The following is a 23,199-nucleotide window of genomic DNA, read 5'->3' as shown; positions in this document are numbered from 1 at the left end:
GCACAAATCCAATGATTAAACCGGTTAAAACCTTTAATATAAAAACAGTCATACACACAATGGAAGGATATAAATCCTTCCATTCCCCACCATGCAGTCAGAGCTGAAGAAGCTTCTTGGACAAGAAGTGAAACGTCTTCAAAGAAAAATCAACAACAGAAAGTCCATCTGCCTCCTGAAGAAAGCCCTTTTGGGACAACCGTAACCCGGATGATTTGAGAACCTCCATAGACTTCCACCTCTTCGCAAGCGGCGTCTTCGAGCCTCCGCCCGACAACTTGGGAGCCAGGACAACCCTTCGAGGGCTGCCCCTGCCTTGACAGCGAGCCAGGCCGCGCGGCTGCCTCAAGAGGCGCGGCCTCCTCCTCCTCCCCCGCCTTCTTTCTCAGCACCTGCGAGGCTGCGGCTGAGGAGAGTAGCGGCTTAAGAGCGCGCGAGGAAAGTTATAAGCGCGGAGGTTCCCTTTGGTGACCTTTTCAGAGAGCGGCGAGTTGGCGCGCGCTGTCATTTCCGGCTTGCCAAAAAGGGCTCCTTTTTTTCCCCCTCGCGCCTTCCCCGCTTGCTTGGGTTATTTAGACGGCAGGCTTTCACCTTTCCAAGCTGTTCCCTCGACTTGGGAAAGAACAGGTCGGGCCGTCGGAGAGGTTTTGCCGGACTTTGGGTGGGGTGGGGGGTGTTCCTTCCGCGGTTGACAACTTCACCTGGACGCAAGCCTTTCCCTTTTTAAACCGAGAGTAGCGCAAATGCTCTCGTAAAGCGTTTCGCAAGCGCGGATTTGCTGCACCTGACCTTCTCTCGCTTTCCCAACCAGGTATTTTTATTTATTTGTTTGTTTGTTTTGTCAAGTACACATTGGAGGTATGTAAAGATATAATAATATTCATATATATGATACACTAGTAATAAGAAAAATAAGAATAAATATTAGATATAATGATATTCATATACATGATATTAGCAACAAGAAAAATAAGAAACATTAGATATAATAATATTCATATACATGATAATAGTAACGAGAAAAATAAGAAGCAACATTAGATATAATAATATTCATATACATGATAGTAGTAACAAGAAAAATAAGAAACATTAGATATAATAATCATATGCATGATACTAGCAACAAGAAAAATAAGAAGAAACATTAGATATAATAATATTCATATACATGATACTAGTAGGTGGGGAAAGGACACTGTGGAAAGAAGGGGGGGGGAGCTGGAAACTAAAACATACAAAGACCGAAGAAAGGACTAGGGGAGACATGATAGCAGTGTTCCTATAATTGAGGGGCTGCCACACAGAGGAGGGGGTCAGACTGTTTTCCAAGGCACCAGAAAACCAGACAAGGAATAATGGAGGAAAACAGACCAAGGAGAGATTCAACCTAGAAATGAGGAGAAAATTCCTGATGGTGAGAGCAATCAACCAGTGGAACAGTTTGCCTTCAGAGGTTGTGAGAGCTCCAAATTTCAAGAGGAAATTGGGCTGCCATCTGTTGGAAATAGTGTAGGGATTCCTACTGGAGCCCGGGTTGGACTAGATGACCTACAAGGTCCCTTCCAACTCTGTTACTCTGTTAAATAGTGACCAGAGATAACTTGGTGGACGGTTGCTATTAATCTTAGCCAAATGGAGTACAAGAGAGTCCAGGGCTTCTTAAGAATGGGCGAGTATTGGGCTGAATCTTGGAAAGGAAAGCAAACTGCATTTGGGACAAAGCAAAGTTATCTGCTGCAATCAATAAGTGGTTTTCCTACAATGGGTTTTAGGCTAACTTTCACAAAGGATTGTTTTTTTTCTGGATAACATCACTTCTGAAGTTTCACCGCCACCCTGTCCTGGATCCTGGTGTAGCTTTTAAGTTGCCATAGGCAATAATGAACAAACGGTGCTTCATTTAATCGCTTTCTAAAAAGTCTGAGTCTCCAGGCTGAATGAGGTTGTCCATGTTTTCCCTTATGAAGGACTGTCTGTCATTAGCAGTTGCTTAACAGGAGTTTAAAGACATTATTTTCTTTTTCATCAATTCCTCTGTCCTTGAGACAGCTGTTTAAGGTTTGTTAGTTATGCAGGTGTTTAAGGATAGATTCTTGATGGAGTAAAAATCTCCAGTACTGTATATCTTAATTTTATTTTAAAATGTATATAGTCTCCTTCTTGTTCACAGGGACTCTACAAGCAATAAAAGAAAAAAGAAAAAAAATACTTGGTTGAACTGTGAGGGATATAGCATAAATTTTAGTGCACTAAATAAATAAGCCTTCTGTGTGATGGTCAAACATCTTGCAAATAATTCATACTTATCCTAACTGCTGTATTGTTTTAGAGCAGTGTTTTTCAACCAGTGTGCCGTGGCACACTAGTGTGCCGCGAGACATGGTCAGGTGTGCCGCGAAGAAGGAAGCTCAGGTTCCGATCTTGCAACTTTTTGCTGAGAGAGAGAGAGTGAGAGAGATAGAGAAAGAGAGAGAAAGAAAGCAAGAGAGAAAAAGAGAGAGAAAGAAAGAGAGAGAAAGAAAAGAAAGAGAGAGAAAGCAAGAGTGAGAGAGAAAGAAAGAAAGAAAGAAAGAAAGAGAGAGCGCGAAAGAGAGAGAAAAGAAAGTAAGAGAGAAAGAAAGCAAGAGAGAGAGAGAAAAGGAGAGGAAGGGAGAGAGAGAGAAATGAGAGAAAAAGGGGGAGGAAAAAAGAGAAATGAGAAAATAATTGAGACAGACAATGAGAGGAAAGAGAGAGAAACAAAAGAAAGAGAGAAGTGACTCTTGATTTAAAGCATATGATAAAAAGCACCCAAAGAATAAGAGAGAAAAAACCTCCAGCCCTCAACTGTTTTTGGAAATAGTTCAAGAGTGTGTATACACACACACACACACACACACACACATGAGGGGGAGGAGACAGGGATGGAAAAAGAGAGAAGAGTGTCTTAGGGTGTCATTTTGTGTCATTTTGGTTGGTGGTGTGCCCCAGGATTTTGTAAATGTAAAAAAATGTGCCGCGGCTCAAAAAAGGTTGAAAAATCAGTGTTTTAGAGAACACACTTGTGAGGTAGGCTACTCTTGGGTCTGTTTGCACCTGGAAATGCTCACTTTTAACAAGTGAGCAAAATTTTTGATCACTTGGTGCTGAATTAGATAACAGTTTCTATAGATTTCAGTGTCTTAAAACTTTATTTGATGACTATAAAATTTGAGAACCTACAGTTGCAGATATTGTACTTTCTACCTTCTAGTTGAAGCACTGCTAGCTGACAGCATGTAGCCAAACTGAGTTGATCTTGAAAATCTAAGTTTGCTCAGAACAGATTGAGACTACCCACCTAACAAATAGCACAGGGCTTGACCTTTAGTTGAGACTAAAGCTTTTTTTTCATCCTAACAAGATAGACGTTCTAACCCAACAGCCTGATCAGCTTTTTAGATTCTGTGATGGTATATAACCCGTTCTTTGACTTTTTAGCTTGCTCCATAAATAGGTACATACTGTATTTTTGGAGTATAAGACGCATCCTGCCCCCCCCTGAAAAGAGGGTGGAAATTTTGGTGCATCTTATACACCAAATACAGCCATTTTTTGGCCTCCCGAAGCCCCACCACTGTGTCCCAGGCCTGTTTGTCACAAAAATGGGGTGGGCAAGGGGGTATGGGAAGCCTCCTGGGGTAAGGCAAAAATGCCTCACTTTTTGTGAAAAAGCAGGCAAAAAATGGCCTTTTTTTGCAAAAATTGGGACATTTTCCCCATCCTCCAGCACTGTCAAGTTTGGAGACCCTCTGGGTTAGGGGTTGGGGTGGAAGGGTCTTCAAACTTGGCAAGTTTACAACTTGTGGGCTTCATCTCCCATTCCTGAGCTAGCATGACTAGAGGAGGAATTCTGGGAGTTGAAGTCCACAAGTCTTAAAGCTGTCAAGTTTGAAGTTTGTAAAAAGTGTACATGGTTGTAAAAAATATACATGTTTGTAAAAAGTATCCTGCTACACTGGTATTTTATTAAATAATATATTACTACACCATTTGATTCAGAATACATTTTTCCTTGTTTTCCTCCTCTAAAATTTAGGTGCGTTTTATACTCCTGTGCGTCTTATACTCTGAAAAATATAGTAATTAAGGAAAATATTATCTGCACTCCAAATAGGAGTTCAGAATAACCTGTTGATCTTGAGTCAGGATACTTAATTAACTAGGACTCTCCCTATACACTCTGTGTTGTATTTATATATACACACACACATGCATATTTGCTTGAAAATACATTCAGACTTCTCTCCCTCCTTCCACTCCCTATATTAGATAATAATTGTTATGACACAGCAATTCCTGATTGTTGATGAGTGATGCAATAACATAAGTGATGTCTTAGCAATGAGCATCATGTTTTGTTTAACTTCATAATTCTCCCTAGAATTACATTTTATAATTTGCTATGTCCTTATGTTTGTTTATTAAATTTTAACGTTTTAATGGATTCAGTAATAAGGAGCAATAATCTATAGTTTTATGTTGATTCCAGTTTGTTTCTATGAATTCCTTGGAAATTTTTTAGAATTTCAGCTTCCTTTAAAAAAAAAGACATGCTTTTCATTCCTTGTAGCTATAGAGATGAGTTTGAAAACATAGCTGTGCTGTTATCAAAGGTAGACTGATCTGAAGGAAAGTAATGTGTGATTTAGATTTGCATTCAGATTTCAAGATTTCTAAGTTAGCTGATTATGTAGAGGAAATTGTGGCTGGTTAAAATTAGATTAAATTAAAATGAGCTGTTATGAAATCTACTTTTAACTAGCTACAATTTAGAGTTCCTCCCTTCATCTATACATTTCCCTATGATGTGATTTGGCTAACTACCTGCAAATAAATATGCAAATACTTTTATGTTTTTCATTCAAGTACTTTTCCAACATGATTCCTGAGTTTGAACAAATTGCCTGGGCCTTTCTTAGTGAATATATTATATGCTAATTAGATTTTTGAACATTGTTTTGTCTTTCCAACATAATTTTGTTCCAGAATTTCCAAAAAGATCACTTCTAAAATTAAGACAGAAAATGGTGTAGGTTTGCAGAATATTAAGAACCAAGGGATGGATCATAAAGTCATATTTATGAAAATTTATAGAAATCCTTGTTCTGTTGAAAGTATCCCTTATAAGAGAAGACACTTATCCACTTATTCTTGCAATGTAATTTTAAGCAGAGTGGATAAAGCATAAATTCTATTAGTTTAGTTCTCTGCACATGCAAGATTGTATAGTAATTTTTTCTTGCTTGCTCTATAATTTATTTGATGACTTTTTATAATGGATAATGAATGTTGCAAAACTATATTTTGAGACAAATGTGAGAGGTACAAAATGCTAACTTCCTTGTGAAGTCTCATGCATCAAGGTAGAATTTCTTTGAATGTGTTTTATAATGAAAATGTACTATTCCAGAAGCAGCTTTATCATGCTTATTTGAAAGAATGTATGTATTTTCAACTGTATTTATATTCTCTTTTTTTTACATAGAAGTGTGTGTATTACGTGAGAAGGTTTTAGAACTTTTCAGTTCGTACCATTAGCCATGCCTGTTTCTCCTCTAGAGTTTCTTTTTTTGCATTGCTCGCCCTCCCCAATCCTTTAGCCCTGGCACATGGGCCATGGCCTCTCCATCCTAATCCCTTCCCTGCGGCCCATTCCTCGAAGCAAAGCCTTTGATACGGTTCCACATAAAGAGCTGATAGATAAGTTAGTGAAGATTGGACAATCCCTGGATAGTTCAGTGGATTTGCAGCTGGCTGAAGCGTAGATGTCATAGGGTTGTTGTTAATGGTGAGTATTGTGAGCAGAGACAGGTTACAAGCGGTGTACCACAAGGATCTTTTCTGGGTCCTATTCTTTTTAATATGTTTGTGAGTGACATAGGGGAAGGTTTGGTAGGGAAGGTTTGCCTATTTGCCAATGACTCTAAAGTGTAAAATAGGGTTGATATTCCTGCAGCGTCTGTAATATGGCAAATGATTTAGCCTTACTAGATAAGTGGTCAAATCAATGGAAACCTCAGTTTAATGTTTCCAAATGTAAAATAATGCACTTGGGGAAAAGGAATCCTCAATCTGAGTATGGCAGTTCTGTGTTAGCAGTTCTGTGTTAGCAAAAACTTCAGAAGAGAAGGATTTAGAGGTAGTGATTTCTGACAATCTCAAAATGGGTGAACAAGTGCGGTCAGGCAGTAGGCAAAGTGAGTAGAATGCTTGGCTGCGTAGCTAGAGGTATAACAAGCAGGAAGAGGGAGATTGTGATCCCGCTGTATAGAGTGCTGGTGAGACCATATTTGGAATACTGTGTTCAGTTCTGGAGACCTCACCTACAAAAAGATATTGATAAAACTGAACGGGTCTAAAGACAGTCTACAAAAATGGTGGAAGGTCTTAAGCATAAAACTTATCAGGAAAGACTTAATGAATGCAATCTGTATAGTCTGGGGGACAGAAAGGAAAGGGGGGAACATGATCAAAACATTGAAATATGATAAAGAGTTAAATAAGCTTCAGGAGGGAAGTGTTTTTAATAGAAAAGTGAACACAAGAACAAGGAGGTACAATCTGAGGTTAGTTGGGGGGAAAGATCAGAAGCAACGTGAGGAAATATTATTTTACTGAAAGAGTAGTAGATGCTTGAAACAAACTTCCAGCAGACGTGGTTGGTAAATCCACAGTAACTGAATTTAAAGATGCCTGGGATAAACATATATCCACTCTAAGATAAAATACAGGAAATAGTATAAGGGCAGACTAAATGGACCATGAGGTCTTTTTCTGCCCTTAATCTTCTATGTTTCTATGTTTCTACAGTTTGTGTCAGGCATTTGCTGCCCGGAACAGTTCACAGCCAGCCAATCGGTGCAGGGGTTTGGGGGCTTTGGGCAGGGTGCTTCTTTGGGGGAGGTGCTGTGCTTGTTAGGAGAAGGAAGGGGAGGGGTGAAAGAGCGGAGGTGGAGAGGATAAATGTAAAGGTGCAAGGAATAAGAACATTGGGGATATTTACCCCACCCCAATTCCACTCCAATTCTCTTATTCCTTGCACCTTTACATTTACCAGTTCCACTTCTACTTTTCTACCCCAATTCTACTCCCAATTTTTAAATTCCTTGTACCATTACATTAACTTCCCTCCATCTCTATTCTTCCACCCGAGTTCCACAATTTTTCATAATTATGACAGTGATAGAAAAGCAACTTTGTGACCAATTGTTGCATTTACAACTTCACAGATCTGTAAATTGAATGAAAGCTGAAGACCTGTGGTGAATTGAGAGATAATAAACACAGTTGTTCACTTCACTTAACAACCAAATTTCTAGTCTAAATCATAATTGCTAAATAAGGGCTATATATATGTCTTTGATTCTGTATAAAATCTGGCATATTTTCTATCCCTCTCTCCATCTGTCTTTAGTTTTTTAAAAATGAATTTGACACCCCCCCTAAAAATACCAGTTTAGACTTATATTTCATTTTTTGACAAATTGTTTCACAAAAACTAACACCATAATAAATTCTATTGCTACGCAGATGTAATAACTTTAGCATGTCATATATATTGGTAGATAATTGCCAATTTAGCTATCTACAAAATAGAAATGTTTAATTAGTTCTGGTAGCAGTAATAGAATGAGAGCTAGTTTACTTTTAGATTCTGTAACAAGTGGGACCTACATTTATAAAGTGGATAATTTGTTTGTTCTTTGCCTAATCTGAGAGCAAGTTTCCTTTTGATTCTAGTCACTGAAAATCACAGTAATTTTTTTTCATTCCCACTCAAATGAACATATTGCAATTACATGAATTGCAGAGTTTCTTTTATTTGCAAAGCTGTCTTTCTATAGTTGTTTTAAAGCAGGCTTGGGGAATATTTAGTGTCCAAGGACCTCATTTTCTTTTGCCAGGAGTCATATTATTTCAAGCAGGATCTTATTTTAAAATAAATCTTGCATTTCCCAAACATTAAGCCAGTATTAAAGCAATGACTACCTCTGCATGTTAGTAGCAAATTTAGGAACAGGACCAATCCCAAGAGCCACAAAATTATTGTTGTGGAGCTTACATATGGCATATGGGCAGTGGGTTGTCATCCTTGTTATTAGATATTAGATAAAGAAACCATTGATCACTTCAATGGATTGAAGTGGACTTCAATGGACTTCAGCAAAGCCTTTGATACGGTTCCACATAAAGAGCTGATAGATAAATTAGATTGGACTTAATGAAGATTGGACTTAATCCCTGGATAGTTCAGTGGATTTCAAGCTGGCTGAAGCATAGACATCAGAGAGTTATTGTTAATGGCGAGTATTCTGAGCAGAGACAGGTTACAAGCGGTGTGCCACAAGGGTCTGTTCTGGGTCCTATTCTTTTTAATATGTTTGTGAGTGACATAGGGGAAGGTCTGATAGGGAAGGTTTGCCTATTTGCCGATGACTCTAAAGTGTGCAATAGGGTTGATATTCCTGGAGGCGTCTGTAATAGGGTAAATGATTTAGCTTTACTAGATAAATGGTCAAAGCAATGGAAACTGCAGTTTAATGTTTCCAAATGTAAAATAATGCACTTGGGGAAAAGGAATCCTCAATCTGAGTATTGCATTGGCAGTTCTGTGTTAGCAAAAACTTCAGAAGAGAAGGATTTAGGGGTAGTGATTTCTGACAGTCTCAAAATGGGTGAGCAGTGTGGTCGGGCGGTAGGAAAAGCAAGTAGGATGCTTGGCTGCATAGCTAGAGTTATAACAAGCAGGAAGAGGGAGATTGTGATCCCCTTATATAGAGCGCTGGTGAGACCACATTTGGAGTACTGTATTCAGTTCTGGAGACCTCACCTACAAAAAGATATTGACAAAATTGAACGGGTCCAAAGACGGGCTACAAGAATGGTGGAAGGTCTTAAGTATAAAACGTATCAGGAAAGACTTAATGAACTCAATCTGTATAGTCTGGAGGACAGAAGGAAAAGGGGGGACATGATCGAAACATTTAAAGGGTTAAATAAGGTTCAGGAGGGGTGTTTTTAATAGGAAAGTGAACACAAGAACAAGGGGACACAATCTGAAGTTAGTTGGGGGAAAGTTCAAAGGCAACATGAGAAAATATTATTTTACTGAAAGAGTAGTAGATCCTTGGAACAAACTTCCACCAGACGTGGTTGGTAAATCCACAGTAACTGAATTTAAATATGCCTGGGATAAACATATATCCATTGTAAGATAAAATACAGGAAATAGTATAAGGGCAGACTAGATGGACCATGAGGTCTTTTTCTGCCGTCAGTCTTCTATGTTTCTATGTTTCTATCAATCAGTTCCTGATTTGGAGCACTGACTATAAGAGGATAATAAAACATGCACTATGTTTTTTAAAAAAAACATGGAATTAGATTCTGGAAATGAGAGAGATTCAGCCTGACATAGTTTGAGGGCCAGAGATAAGAGATAGTTTACAGTCATGCCTTGTTGCATGTATTTTGTGTAATAATTTAAGTTTTACACACACATGCAAACTAACAAACCCTATTCAAGATTGGTTCTGAAGAGAAGAGAGAAAAAAATGGCTGAAAGGTCAGTCCAATCAGCTATGAGTTTGGCATACCCTACTGGGAGCCAGCTTCAAAGACTACAGTAATCCGCTCCCCCAAGTCAAGTATTTATCTTGTCAATTTACCAATAATGCATGATGTTGGCAGTTTGCTTTGGCAGTACTTGGTCCTTTTTATCTCTTAAGGTTCTATACCAAAGGCAAAGCCACCATGAGCTTTTGTAACACAAATCCCAACTGGTTTTACTTGAAACTGTACAATACAAATTCTCAGTGGGCACCACTCCATTAGATAAATCTTTGGTGACGTGTGTTCCCTGTTGTGCAGATCCTACTTCTCCTAACTTTGAGGAAATTGACAATTTCAGCCAAGAGAAACAAATGTGCTCTTTGTGCACATTTAAGTCCAAATGTGCTTTGGGCTTAGGTCCAAGACTTGAGATTGGTGATTCAACCCATTCATGAACTCTGCCTTCAGTTACTAGCATGCTTGTAAAAACTCACATTACAGGTAGTCCTCAAGTTACAACAGTTTTCATTTAATGACTGTTCAAAGTTACAACAGTACTAAAAAAAGTTAATTACGACCATTTTTGTTCACATAAGTGGGAACATCACAAGTCATTTTTTTTCAGTGCTGCTGTAACTTCAAACGGTCACTAAATGAACTGTTGTAAGTTGAGGACCTATCTGTACAGAGCATGGCTGGGGATTGTTTCTTATCCTTTTACTTGCAGTGGCCATATATTTGGAAGCCTGGGACAAACTGCATTATTAACAATTGCTTCATATGCAAAATTTTAGAAAGCCAAAACACGTGGATAGATATTGTTACACTATTTGGACGCCAAAAGATGTAAATTCATTTCCCCTCTTTGCTGTTAACTGGTTGCAGAGCTTAAATAGCTTTATTATTCTCCAGATTGAACAATCAGCAACATTCTGACAACTGCACAAGTCGTCTGCAATCTCATTTTACTGCCTGTTTCATTGGGCAAATTCTAAGTTGCTTTCTATGTCCATTACTCATCTGTGGGCATTCCCTCTTTTTATCTGATTATTCCCTAAGCATGATCTCTGCCCCCTTCCAAGGTCATTTCCACACTCCATTATATATTACCATTATTATTGTTGTTGTTGCTGTTGTTATTATTGTTTTCAATTGTTTATTCTTATTTGGAGATGAATATCTTTTGTTCACTGCTTTGATAAGCTTTGGTGTAGAAATTATGCCAGATTATTGGTAAATAGCTCAGCTCAATGTAATTTTGGGGAAGATGATATTAGGAAAATTAAACATCAGGCTGCCTATGCAAAATCTAACCTAAATGTATTACACTTGGGATGGCATCACTTTTTCAAAGAATTCACAGGGAGAAAACTGGAGCTCATATATTTATCCAGGAGCAAACATGCATTATATTTATTTATTTATTTATTTATTGGATTTGTATGCCGCCCCTCTCCGGAGACTCGGGGCGGCTAACAGCAACAATAAAGCAGTGTACAATAGTAGTCTGATGTTAGAAACAATTAAAAACCCATTAATATAAAAAACCAAACATACATACATACATAGATACCATGCATAGAATTGTAAAGACCTAGGGGGAAGAGGGTTTCAATTCCCCCATGCCTGACGGCAGAGGTGGGTTTTAAGCAGCTTACGAAAGGCAAGGAGGGTGGGGGCAATTCTAATCTTTGGGGGGAGTTGGTTCCAGAGGGCTGGGGCCGCCACAGAGAAGGCTCTTCCCCTGGGTCCCGCCAAGCGACATTCTTTAGTTGACGGGACCCGGAGAAGATCCACTCTGTGGGACCTAACTGGTCGCTGGGATTCGTGCAGCAGAAGGCGGTCCCTGAGATAATCTGGTCCGGTGCCATGAAGGGCTTTATAGGTCATAACCAACACTTTGAATTGTGATCGGAAACCGATCGGCAACCAATGCAGACTGCGGAGTGTTGGTGTAACATGGGCATATTTGGGAAAGCCCATGATTGCTCTCGCAGCTGCATTCTGCACGATCTGAAGTTTCCGAACACTTTTCAAAGGTAGCCCCATGTAGAGAGCATTACAGTAGTCGAGTTTCGAGGTGATGAGGGCATGAGTGACTGTGAGCAGTGACTCCCGGTCCAAGTAGGGTCGCAACTGGTGCACAAGGTGAACCTGGGCAAACGCCCCCCTCGCCACAGCTGGGTCGAGGAGGACGCCCAAGTTGCGAACCTTCTCTGAGGGGGCCAGTGATTCTCCCCCTAGGGTAATGGACGGACAGATGGAATTGTCCTTGGGAGGTAAGACCCACAGCCACTCTGTCTTGTCTGGGTTGAGCTTAAGTTTGTTGACACTCATCCAGGTAGATATACAATATCTACCAGGAATAAAGCTGTAACGTTATTAGCATCTCATTAAACCCTTAAGTTTAAAGGTAGTTCAAGGAAAAGTTTTAATATTTTAAGCTCCTCAACCAGTTAATACCAAAGAGGGGAAATGAATTTATGTCTTTTGGCTCCCAGATAGTCTAACAATATCTATGCACATGTTTTGGCTTTCTAAAAGTTTGTCTATGAAGCAATTGTTAATAAGATGGAATAATAAAGTGTAGCAAAGAACTTAGTACTGTAATCAAAGGCTTCGCCTCATTAATTTCCTATGTTCTTTTACAATATCTCCTCTATGACTCGCTTTTCAACTTTCTAACTTTAGATTGTACACCAGTATTTGCATGACAGATACTTTCAGTGTAAGAATAACTATCCTTCTCACATTTAACCTCCAATTTGTTACAGTTCCTGTTATCTTATGTACCTGAATGAAATTTCTGACAAGGTTCCCCCATTCCTGTTTGACTTTAAACTGTCTGCCTTTGCTGATCTTAGGTGAGTTGTAATTGCTGGAAGGATTCCCATCAGTTATGCACCTTCTCAGCCCCCAATCACTGGAGTGATATTAAAGGGCACCCAAGACAAAATAGCTGTTTCAGTTCGAGGAAAGAAGCAGTTTAAAATGAAGGACGGAGGAAAGTCCCCAAGCAACCCTGACCCTCTCACCTGACAAACTTTTCCTTCTGGCATTTGTATGTCAAAGTTTGCTTTTGCTAGGTAAATATTACCTTAAAGGGCTGCTCTGGTATCCATGAGTGAAGAGCTTTACTCAAGGCTGTTAAACTCTCCCATGATCCTGGCACCAAAGGTCTCCAGTGTGTTGGAATTTCTGTTGCTGTGCCAAAGCCTGGTGCCCTTGGCCGGTGTGGAAAAAAGCTAAGGGCATCTTTCTCTTGGCTTGCTGCCCTGAGCTATCTGCTTTTCAAAACAAAGAGCACCCTCCTTTGACATTTCTGAAGCAGAGTTTGCTAACTTTGACTTCCTCCTGACTTAATGGAAAGAAAACAAATATATGCCCAGTAGCAGTTACAGGGCAGTGTCGTACCTATTGGCATTCCTGCAAGAACGTGTGCAAATTTGCCCTTGTTAAATATAAAATAAATAGTAATACAGTCAAGCATAATGGGTAGAATTTTCTGCAAACTTTCTTATACCTAGGATCCATCTTATGACACCATATAATGTCGTTTGGCGGGCCCCAGGGGAAGAGCCTACTCTGTGGCGGCCCCGGCCCTCTGGAATCAACTCCCCCCAGAGATTAGAACGGCCCCCACCCTCCTTGTCTTTTGCAAATTACTCAAGACCCACCTTTATCGCCATGCATGGGGGAGTTAAGATATTCCTTCTCCCTAGGCCATTATAAGTTATGCATGGTATGTTTGTGTGTATGTTTGGTTTTATAATAAGGGTTTTTAGTTGTTTTATTAATTGGATTGTTACATGCTGTTTTTTATCATTGTTGTTAGCCGCCCCGAGTCTGCGGAGAGGGGCGGCATACAAATCCAATAAATAATAAATTAATAATAATAATATAAAGAAATTCTGTGAATGCTAGTGGACTAAAATATATAATAATTCAGTTATCTGTCACAAAATGTATCATTTTATACATGTATATTATATATGTAAATCACAATCTGTTTTTTTGGACTTGTTTCCACTTTCAACCAGCACCATTTTCACACAGAAAAAATAAATCTGTGTGGATTTCAGAGATTTCAAAGAGAGAAAATAAATGGTCAGAAATGCTCTTTAGAAAGAAGCTTATAGCTATGTGTTTTTATCATCCTTTTTTTTTCTTTTTGGCAAATCAAAGATTCTAGTGACCTCTTAAGTTTTGCCAAATAAGATATCTATCTATCTTTTTGGCTTTTCAAGTAACTGAGTACGTTTAGCTGCTGTTCAAGATGGGAGACTCGATTTCAAATAGTGAAAGAAAGGAGCTAAACGTTAGCCCCAAAGTCTCTTCTTCCAATTAGAAAAACGAGGGATTTTTAGAACCTTTTTGAGAGTCATAAACAGAATGCAGCACTTGCTGTTTTGTCTTGGAAAGTACAATATATCTAATATCTGCTTATATGAGCTCTACTGTTTTCCTTTAGGCTGAATTCAGGTATAACACCAGTTTAAGGGTGGGCATAGATTTGATTCCCAGGGACCATTTATAATTTGGAAAGAGAACTTCATATTGAATGGAGCAATAAAACAAAAGGCTGATGGAGAAATATTCTTTTTTTTAAAATTGGTTTTCATAAATGGGAAAGGCCATGAGTCTTTTTTTAATTATGTTGAATCTGTTTTAAGAATTACCTTATAGATTTCATATATTTTCATTTTGAAATTATGGAAAACTTTGCTACCGATTTTTGTCTATTTAGCTCAGAGGGAACTTGGAAAGTTGTGGGGGGGGGGAGACTGTAGGATTTTGCACAGTTTGCTTTATTTATCATTTGTTGAACAAATGACAGTGATTTACTTCACTCTTGAAGCTAATCCATTCAAACATCATGATAAGTCCAAACCAAATTTCAGCCTAGTGTGTCCTGCAAACCAAGCAGAAGGATGTTTCCCAATAACATTCTTGGCATTACCCTCAAAAGACATCATGCATCTGTTCCATCTTCCCCATTGCATTTTCTCAAGAAAGTAAGAAGATAAATATACAGTAATGAGAAAACAACAGAACGTACCTAACATTCCTCAGTTGAGACAGGGCAATTGCACTATGTAAATGTCTTGTCTGCTTTGATCACAGTAAGTTAAAATATCAATATAAACACAAGCACATCCAATAGATTTCTCAATATTCTTTCCAAATGTATACGAGGGGATGTCACAGAGAGGAGGGGATCACTTTATTCGTCAGGGCACCAGAGGGCCAGACGAGGAACAACGGCTGGAAGCTGACCAAGGAGAGATTCAACATGGAGATAAGGAGGAACTTCCTGATGGTCAGAGCGATCAACCAATGCAACAACCTACCAGCGGACGTTGTGAACTCCAACACTCTGGACATTTTTAAGAGAAGATTGAACTGCCACTTGACTGGTGTACTATAGCAGTGTTTCCCAACCTTTTTTGAGCCGCGGCACATTATTCATATTTTCAAAATCCTGGGGAACATTGAAAGGGGGGGAGGAGCGGGGGGGCAGGCTAAAGAAAAGTTTGGACAAAAACCCCTCTCTCTTCCTCCTTTTCGCTCTATTTCTCCCTCTTTCTCTCTTTTCCTTCCTTCCCTTCTTTCTCTCTCTCCATCCCTCTTTGTTTCTTCCTCTCTTTTTTGCTCTTTCTTTCTCCCTCCTTCCCTTCCTCTATGTCTTTCTCTCTCCCTCTCTCTCTGTGTCTCTCTTGCTATCTCTTTCTTGCTTTTTTCTCTCTTTCTTGCTCTCTCTCTTTCACTGTCTCTTGCTATATGTCTCTTTCTTTCTCTTTGCCTCTCTTGCTATCTCTCTTCCTTTCTCTCTCTTTCTCTCTCTCTGTCTCTCTTGCTATGTCTCTCTTTCTTTCTCTTTCTCTTTCTCTCTCTGCCTCTCTTGCTGTCTCTCTTTTTCTCTTGCTATGTCTCTCTTTCTTTTTCTCTCTCTCTGCCTCTCTTGCTATGTCTCTCTTTCTTTCTCTCTCTCTCTTTCTCTGCCTCTCTTGCTGTCTCTCTTTCTCGCTCTGTCTCTCTTTCTCTGCCTCTCTTGCTGTCTCTCTTTCTCGCTCTGCCTCTCTTGCTATGTCTCTCTCTCTCTCTGCCTCTCTTATATGTCTCTCTTTCTTTCTCTCTCTCTCTCTCTCAGCTGACTGCAAGCAGGAGCCCTGATGGCAGCAGCTGGACGTGCTGCTGGACGCCGTATATGCCAGGCCCGCAGCGCCACCATGTACGGCGTCCAGCAGCACATCCAACCGCCACCGTCAGGGCTCCCGCTTGCAGTCAGCTGAGAGAGAGAGAGAGAGAGAGAGCTCCCTCTCGCCGCCGCCTGGAGCTCCCTCTCGCCGCCGCCGCCTGGAGCTCCCTCTCGCCGCCACCATCTCCCCGCGACTGCCTGCGGCCGCTGCAGCCCCCCCTTCCCACCGCCAGTGCCCTCCCGCCGGCCCCAAAGGACACTTGCCCCCGACGCCAGAGAAGCTCCAGCTGGGCGGGGCGCTGCCGGTGCCTCCGATCTGGGGCTCCCATTCGCAGCTGTCCTTCGGCTCCTGCCTGATGCCGCGGTTTCTGGCGCTCTCCTGCTGGGCCCCAAAGAAGGAAGGCGAGAAAAAGGCGCGAAGAATGAAGCTCTCCTTCTTCCTGCCTTCCTTTTTTGGGGCCCAGCAGGAGAGCGCCGAAAACCACGGCATCGAGCAGGAGCCGGGGGACAGCTGCGAGCGGGAGCTCCAGGTCGGCACCAGCAGCGTCCCGCCCAGCTGGAGCTTTCGCGGCACACCTGGCCGTGTCTCGCAGTTGGGAAACGCTGTACTATAGGGTTCCTGCTTGGGCAGGGGGTTGAACTCAATGGCCTTCATGGTCCCTTTCAACTCTAACAATAAATAAATAAATAAACGTTGGTGTCAGCACTGAAAAGATTAGGCATACAGTATATTTCTCTGGAAGTTTTCTAAACTGGGAAACCTTAGGCTGGTTCACAAAGGCATGAGGAATCAAGCACAAAGATCCTGTTATTATAGGATAAAATGATTAGGGAAATGAGCAGTGACATTGTTGTTTCAGGACTATGTATTCAGTCTCAACTTGGTTATTGTTTTCAGTATCAATCTCTCAGAGATGCCAATAGCAAGGCTCTTCCTAATATAAATTGCTTCACAGGGAAGGGAATTTTGCTGAGCTTTCTGCTGAACAACTCATAGGATTAAAGTGTAATTGAAAATGTAATACTGTAATTATGCTTTTCCTAAGAGAATGTATAATTAGGCGTTCATTCTCATCTCTTTAATAAAGAGGCAACGATAATGTTCTGCTTTTAGAGAAGTTGTTGCATTTGAATTAAAGTCAGTACTTTAAAAAGCTAATTATACTTGGGTCTTATTTTGTGAGTGGGTGTCGTTTGTAACCCTATAAAGAAAGGTGCCCTTGAGAAACTTTGCTTCTAGTTGTTCCAAACTCATTCCAATTATCGGCTTTCCTGACTTGGATTTGTGGAAGTTGAATTCTAAATAAGGAGGGCACCAGATTAGGGGAAGTGATGCTGAACACTCAAAGGCAACTGAAAAGCTGCACCAGTGGTACGGTTCTACGAACCAGTAGCAGTGGTGGTGGGAGACTCTGCCCACCCACCATTGCGTGCATGTGTGAGCGTGCACACGAACCGGTAGCAATGGGATTTAGAACCCATCACCGGGCTGCACATATTTGAACTTAAATTGGGTGTGTTGTTACCAGGCCAGTCTACACACAGATATCTCCCAGTCATTAAGTTTTATGCATAAGTAATACAGGTAGTCCTCAACTTATGGCCACAATTGAGCCCAAAATTTCTGTTGCTAAGTGAGTCAGTTAAATGAATATTGCTCCATTTTATGATCATTCTTGCCATATTGTTGAGTGACGTTAACGTTAAGTGAATCTGACTTCCCCATTGACTTTGCTTGTTAGAAGGTTGCAAAAGGTGATCACATTATCCTGAGACATTGCAACCATAATAATAATATAAGTCACTTGCCAAGCGTCTAAATGTCAGTCGTGACCACAGAGATGCTGCAATGGCCATAATGTGAAAAAATGGTCATGTCACTTTTTTCAGTGCTGTTGTAACTTCAAACTGTCACTAAATAAACCGTTGTAAATAAAGGATTACCTGTAGATACATTTGTTATTTAACCATGTATTTTTAAAAAGGCACTTGATAAAAGCCAGCATTTTATCATCTCAATAGTTAGCACACCCCAACCAACTTTGTCTGAATCTGGAAATAAAAGAGAGATTTTCCTAGTTAGTGCTTAAATGGGAAACCTCTGGGAAATTCCAAGGTTGTACTGTAAACCTGATTCGGATGATTGTTTTTAAAGGCAAGGCAATTTCTTACTGCCAGTGAAAAACTGCATGAATATGTCCATCAAGTACTAAGTTTTGAAGAAATATTAGACTTCGAACAGGACATGAAAGAGTTTTTGCCCTGGCAACTTTACTAATTTCTTTATAGTGAGCTGAGTATATTATTCATTCATTTAATATGAGTTATACACTATTTTTCTTATCTAAAATATCCTTCCCCCCCCATTTAGAATATCTGTGCAATGCACCAAGTGATATATCTTGTTTGAAGATCTTAGATAACTAATGCTAAATGTCTGGAAAAATATTTCACCAACTATTAAGCCATGGCAATAAAGAAGACCAATCCCATGCTTGTATTGAACTCAGTCCTGGGACAGTTGCAGGGGTGGGTTCTAACCTATCTTGCCCCCAGTTTGCTTCCCCCCATATCGCGCGGCTGCATGCACACTGCACATGCACATTGTGTGTGCACGCATGCGCGGCACATGCATGTGCATGCATTGTGTGTGCATATGCACAGTGCCAAGAACTCAGTTCTGTGTATTAGTAGAAGGAAAAACCAGCAAAAAGTGAACCAAAAACAAGATAGTGGTGATCACGGACCGGCACAGACGGAATCTGCTCTTTGACATCACCACCGGTTTACTACTGGTTCTATAGAACCGGGAGGAACCCAGCTCTGAACAATTTTCAGATATATGTGTGACTCAGGCATTTATATTACCTGTACCCTTTTATTTAGAGTCTGTGTCTTAGCATCCCAGCATCTTTGTCTAAGAATGTGGACAAATGCAGAGAGCGTATGTCACCCAGGCTTGAGTTGCGAAATTCTTGATGCTCTCTGAGTTTGATTATATACCCCACACTCATTGGCAGTGATAAGGTTACCTAATTGGGTAATGAAATATCTGCATGCAAACAAGCTGGCTCAGGGAGCACCAACAGTCCCATAATTTGGAATGAAGTATGGCCTCATCTTGCCTGCAGATTCCATATTTCAGGTCACCATTGGAAGAAGAGAGAAAATATTGAATTATTTTAAAGATCTGCCGGAACACTGCTGTACAAAGTAATTGGGATAAATAATAACAACAACAACGTCTGTATCTTTCACAAAATGTCTTTGGATTTTTTGGAGGAAGGGTTTCTGTTTCCTTTATTGTAAAACATGAATGTGATACTTTGGCTTTGACTACACTGCACTGAAGTAGTTTATCCTTAGCTTTTAATAATTCTTAGGAAAGGGCACGACTTAGACAGCCTTTGTTTACCATATTAGAGCAATAAGAACTTTTTAAAAGTTAGATTTCTGCTGTGCTGAACCAACTGAGCTGCAATACCCACTGTGATAGTGTGAGTACATCCTGCTAATTTTCCTTGAGTGCCAATCTCTTTTGTTGAACATACAATAGCATACCAATATCGTACCATATCTTCTTACTGGTCTTTCCTGTTTTCTGCCATAAAGGACTCTTTATGACCAAACTGAATAGACTAAAAAGAGAATTTATTTATTTATTTATCTATTTTATTTGTCATACAAATATAGTATATTGTAGTATGTTTAACATAATATAAGTATAAAGCAGAGATAGAAAAGATAAAAAAGACATTAGGACAGGAACAGTAGGCACAAAGGTGCACTTATACATGCCCCTTGCAGACCTCTTAGAAAAGGGGAGAGGTCTATTGTAGATAATGTAAGGTTGAAGATTTTGGGATTGGGGGAAGAAACAACAGAGTCCAGTAGTGAATTCTAGGCGTTGACCACTCTATTGCTGAAATCGTATTTTCTGCAGTCTAGTTTGGAGCGATTTACATTTAGTTTGTATCTATTGCGTGCTGTTGTGTTGTTGTTGCTAAAGATGAAGTAGTTGCTAACAGGGAGTACATTGTGATGTATGATTTTATGAACAACAGTTAAATCATTTCAGAGGTGGTGTAGTTTTAAACTTTCTAAACATACCGTGTTTCCCCGAAAGTAAGACAGTGTCTTACTTTCTTTTTACCCCCAAAAGCCCCACTACGTCTTACTTTCGGGGTATGTCTTACATTGGAAAAAAATTGAAAGGGTCCTTTCAGCGGCGCAGCAGCGAGGAGGCGAAGATTGGGGTTTCCCCTTTGCGTGGGCGGTGGGGAAGACCCAGGGAAGATTCTTCGGCCGCCCAGTCTCTGATCCGCTCGGCAGTGCGGCAGCAGCCCTGGCGGCGATCCTCTCGGCGGCGCAGCAGCGAGGAGCCGAAGATCAGGGTTTCCCCTTTGCGTGGGCGGCGGGGAAGACCCAGGGAAGGTTTCTTCGGCCGCCCAGCAGCTGATCTGCTCGGCAGCGCGGCAGCAGCCCTGGCGGCAGTTCCCTCGGCAGCGCGGTGGCAGGGAGAGGCTTGCGGCCACCGAGCAGGTGGGAGAGCTCGGCGGCAAGGCACAAAGGATTTCCCTCGGTGCACGCATGGAGCCGCAGACGCGTGTCGGGGAAGCGTGTGTCTGGAGGGGAGGAGCCGCTCTGCGCAGTTGGGCAGCCCCACCTGCCTGCCGGAAAGGAGGCGGGCGAAGGAGGGCGCAGCTCCAGTCGCTCGCCTCGGAGCCGGTCGGCCTCGCTGGATGCTTGCAGCCGAGCCTCGGCAGGACTCGGTTGCTGGGACGAGCGCCTTTGCTGCAAGCCGCCGCCCGCTCGGCTCGCTTCAGACCAGCGCCGTCCTTCGCTTTGCCAAGCCGGGGAAGAGGCAGGGGCGCCGCGGCGAGGCGAAGGCGAGGGGCGCGCGGGGAGCTTGGAAGTGACATCATCGGGCTCCCCCCGGCAATACCCCCGTGTTTCCCCGAAAGTAAGACATATGTCTTACTTTCGGGGTACGGCTTATATTAGCTGACCCCCCTGAAACTCCCGATACGTCTTACAATCAGGGGTGTCTTACTATCGGGGAAACACAGTAGTAATTGAAGTCTGGAGGAGTAAGGTAATTTGTTGTTTGAGGAGGAGTAAAGGACTCTTCTTGTGAAGTATTTCTGGACTCCTTCAATTGTATTAATGTCTGTTATGCAGTGTGGATTCCATACAGGTGAGATGTATTCAAGAATTGGTCTGACAAATGTTTTGTATGCTCTGGTTAGTAGATTGGTGTTTCTAGAGAAGAAGCTGGGTAGAATTAAGTTTGCGACTCTTAGTGCTTTTTTTTGGCAATGTTGTTGCAGTGGGCTCTGGCACTTAGATAATTGGAAATGAGTACTCCAAGGTCTTTGACTGAGTGAGGGTCTTCTGCGAGTTCAGTTTGTCCAAGTGTGTATTTAGTATTCGGATTCGTACCAATATGTAGGACAGAGTATTTGTTGGATGAGATTTGTAGTTGCCAGTTGTTAGACTACAACTGGCAACTACATGGTCAAGGTCCTTTTGAAGGGTAGAAATATTATCGGAGGCATTAAATAGCTTAACATCATCAGCAAAGAACACAATTGCTTGTAATATTGTCACAGAGATCGTTTATGTAGAGTATAAAGAGAGTAGGGCCTAGGACACTGCCTTGGGGAACACCACTGTCAACTGGAGCAGGATTAGATATGGCATTACCTATTTTGACCACCTGTTGTCTGTTTGACAGGAACGCTGATATCCAATTGTGCAGTGGCCTGAGACGCCATAAGATTTTAGTTTCATAAGAAGTTTGCCCTGAACTACTGAATCAAAGGCTTTGCAAAAGTCTATGTAGACTGCATCAACTGATTTACCCTGGTCAATTTGGGTAGTCCATATGTTTTTGCAGTGTAAAAGTTGCAGGTTGCAGGATAATTTTTTTCTGAAACCGAATTTTTTGTTGGAAAGTAGGTTATTTGTTTCAAGGTGGAGTGTAATGGATTGGTTAATGATGGATTCCATGACTTTGCAAGTGACTCAGGTCAAGGAGATTGGTCTATAATTTTCAACATTGCTAGGATCACCCTTTTTGAAAATAGGGATGACTGTGGCTAGAGACCAGAGTTTAGGTAGGGAGCTAGTTGTAGAAGATATTTTGAAAATTATGCTTAGGGATTCAGCCAGAGTTGAGGAGAGTTTTTTTTAAGAAGTATGAACATAGTCTATCACGTCCGATAGATAGAGATGGTTTTAGGTGTGCAGTGATTTCTTAACGTTTTCTTCAGTAAAGTCGATTTGTGTTAGATCATTGAAGTTAGTTGGGGTGCGACTAGGAAATGCTGGGCATGAGCCATTACTATTCACAAAGAAAGAAGTGAAGAATTAAGCATTTCAGATAATACACTTGTCTGCGTTTCTTTATCCTCATTTATAGTAATGCTATTTCAATTTTTCTTTCAAATGGCATGAATTCTTTTCACGATTTTAATTACATAATGAATGTTTGATCTTTGTAGGTTTTAGGGGAGAAAATGAGAAAATGTGCCCCATTTGAGGATAAACTCTGTTAATTCTTCATCTCTTGAAGAGTTTCTAAAAAAAGGAAGGCATCTATGCACTTGATAGCAAAGGATTTATGATCTCTGCCATTGAAATGAAGTCTTTAAAGGTATTTTATCTGTTAATCTCTTTTTTATATACATTGAACATCCAGTTATGAGGCCACCACCTTATATCCTGAGACATTTTGCATGTAATTATGTGGATTGTGTGTCTATTTTTATTTCTCTTCTATCGTGTTCACATCATACACTAAATAAATAACCTCTTTTTAAAAAATTAAATACTGAAGAATAACTTTCCAAATATAAGTGCTGTTTATTTTATACAAAGATTTATCTTCCTTCCTTCCAACACATATTTATCACTCAAGGATGATAGGTATCTAAAACTTAGTTTAATAGAATTTAATCAAATAAGAAGGTGGGAGCATGTGTATTTGAATGAAGTAAGTTTTAGTTTGATATTTATTTAGTAACTAATTATCTCATGCCTGCTACATAGTATTTAATATTTGTAGCTGTTTTTGTTTTACAGTAGATAAATTTCATACAAGATTTATGGACAAAGATACAAGATATTCTTCTACATCACCAAGCCTGCAATGTAATATGTACGTACATAGCTGTTTTCCTAGTATGTTTTTCCAGAAGTAATCCCATGGAATTTAGCATTACTTATTCTTATCAAGTTGTAGCCTCAGTCCATGCTTACCTGTCCTAAACATTTTATGGAAGCAAGTTATAAGCTGCTTCCTAAACTTAGAAGTTTATTGCAGACATAAGGAAGCAAAAACTGAGTTTTTTTTAATCTAAATCAGTAATGGTATAATACAAAAGACTTTCAAAGGTTAAAGTCTGAAATAGTGGCATGTC

At 40.5% G+C, this 23,199-nt stretch overlaps 1 protein-coding gene across 2 annotated transcripts in view; it reads left to right on the top strand.

Annotated features, from left to right (window-relative positions):
* Positions 1 to 375: 375 nt before the first annotated feature.
* CRACR2B (calcium release activated channel regulator 2B) overlaps positions 376 to 23,199 on the top strand; it is a 43,651-nt gene continuing 20,827 nt past the window's right edge. Inside the window, exons 1-4 of one of the 2 annotated variants that reach the window (XM_070765308.1) lie at positions 411 to 811; positions 12,351 to 12,440; positions 22,282 to 22,433; positions 22,862 to 22,937. The gene's annotated coding sequence lies outside the window, so the exon portion shown is untranslated. Of the gene's footprint in view, positions 812 to 12,350; positions 12,441 to 22,281; positions 22,434 to 22,861; positions 22,938 to 23,199 lie in introns of both variants that reach the window. The other variant, XM_070765301.1, reaches the window with a different exon arrangement.

This window comes from Erythrolamprus reginae, chromosome 1 (genome assembly GCF_031021105.1).
Source record: "Erythrolamprus reginae isolate rEryReg1 chromosome 1, rEryReg1.hap1, whole genome shotgun sequence".
Lineage (NCBI taxonomy): Eukaryota > Metazoa > Chordata > Lepidosauria > Squamata > Dipsadidae > Erythrolamprus > Erythrolamprus reginae.
This window is presented reverse-complemented; position numbering and strand designations above follow the sequence as displayed.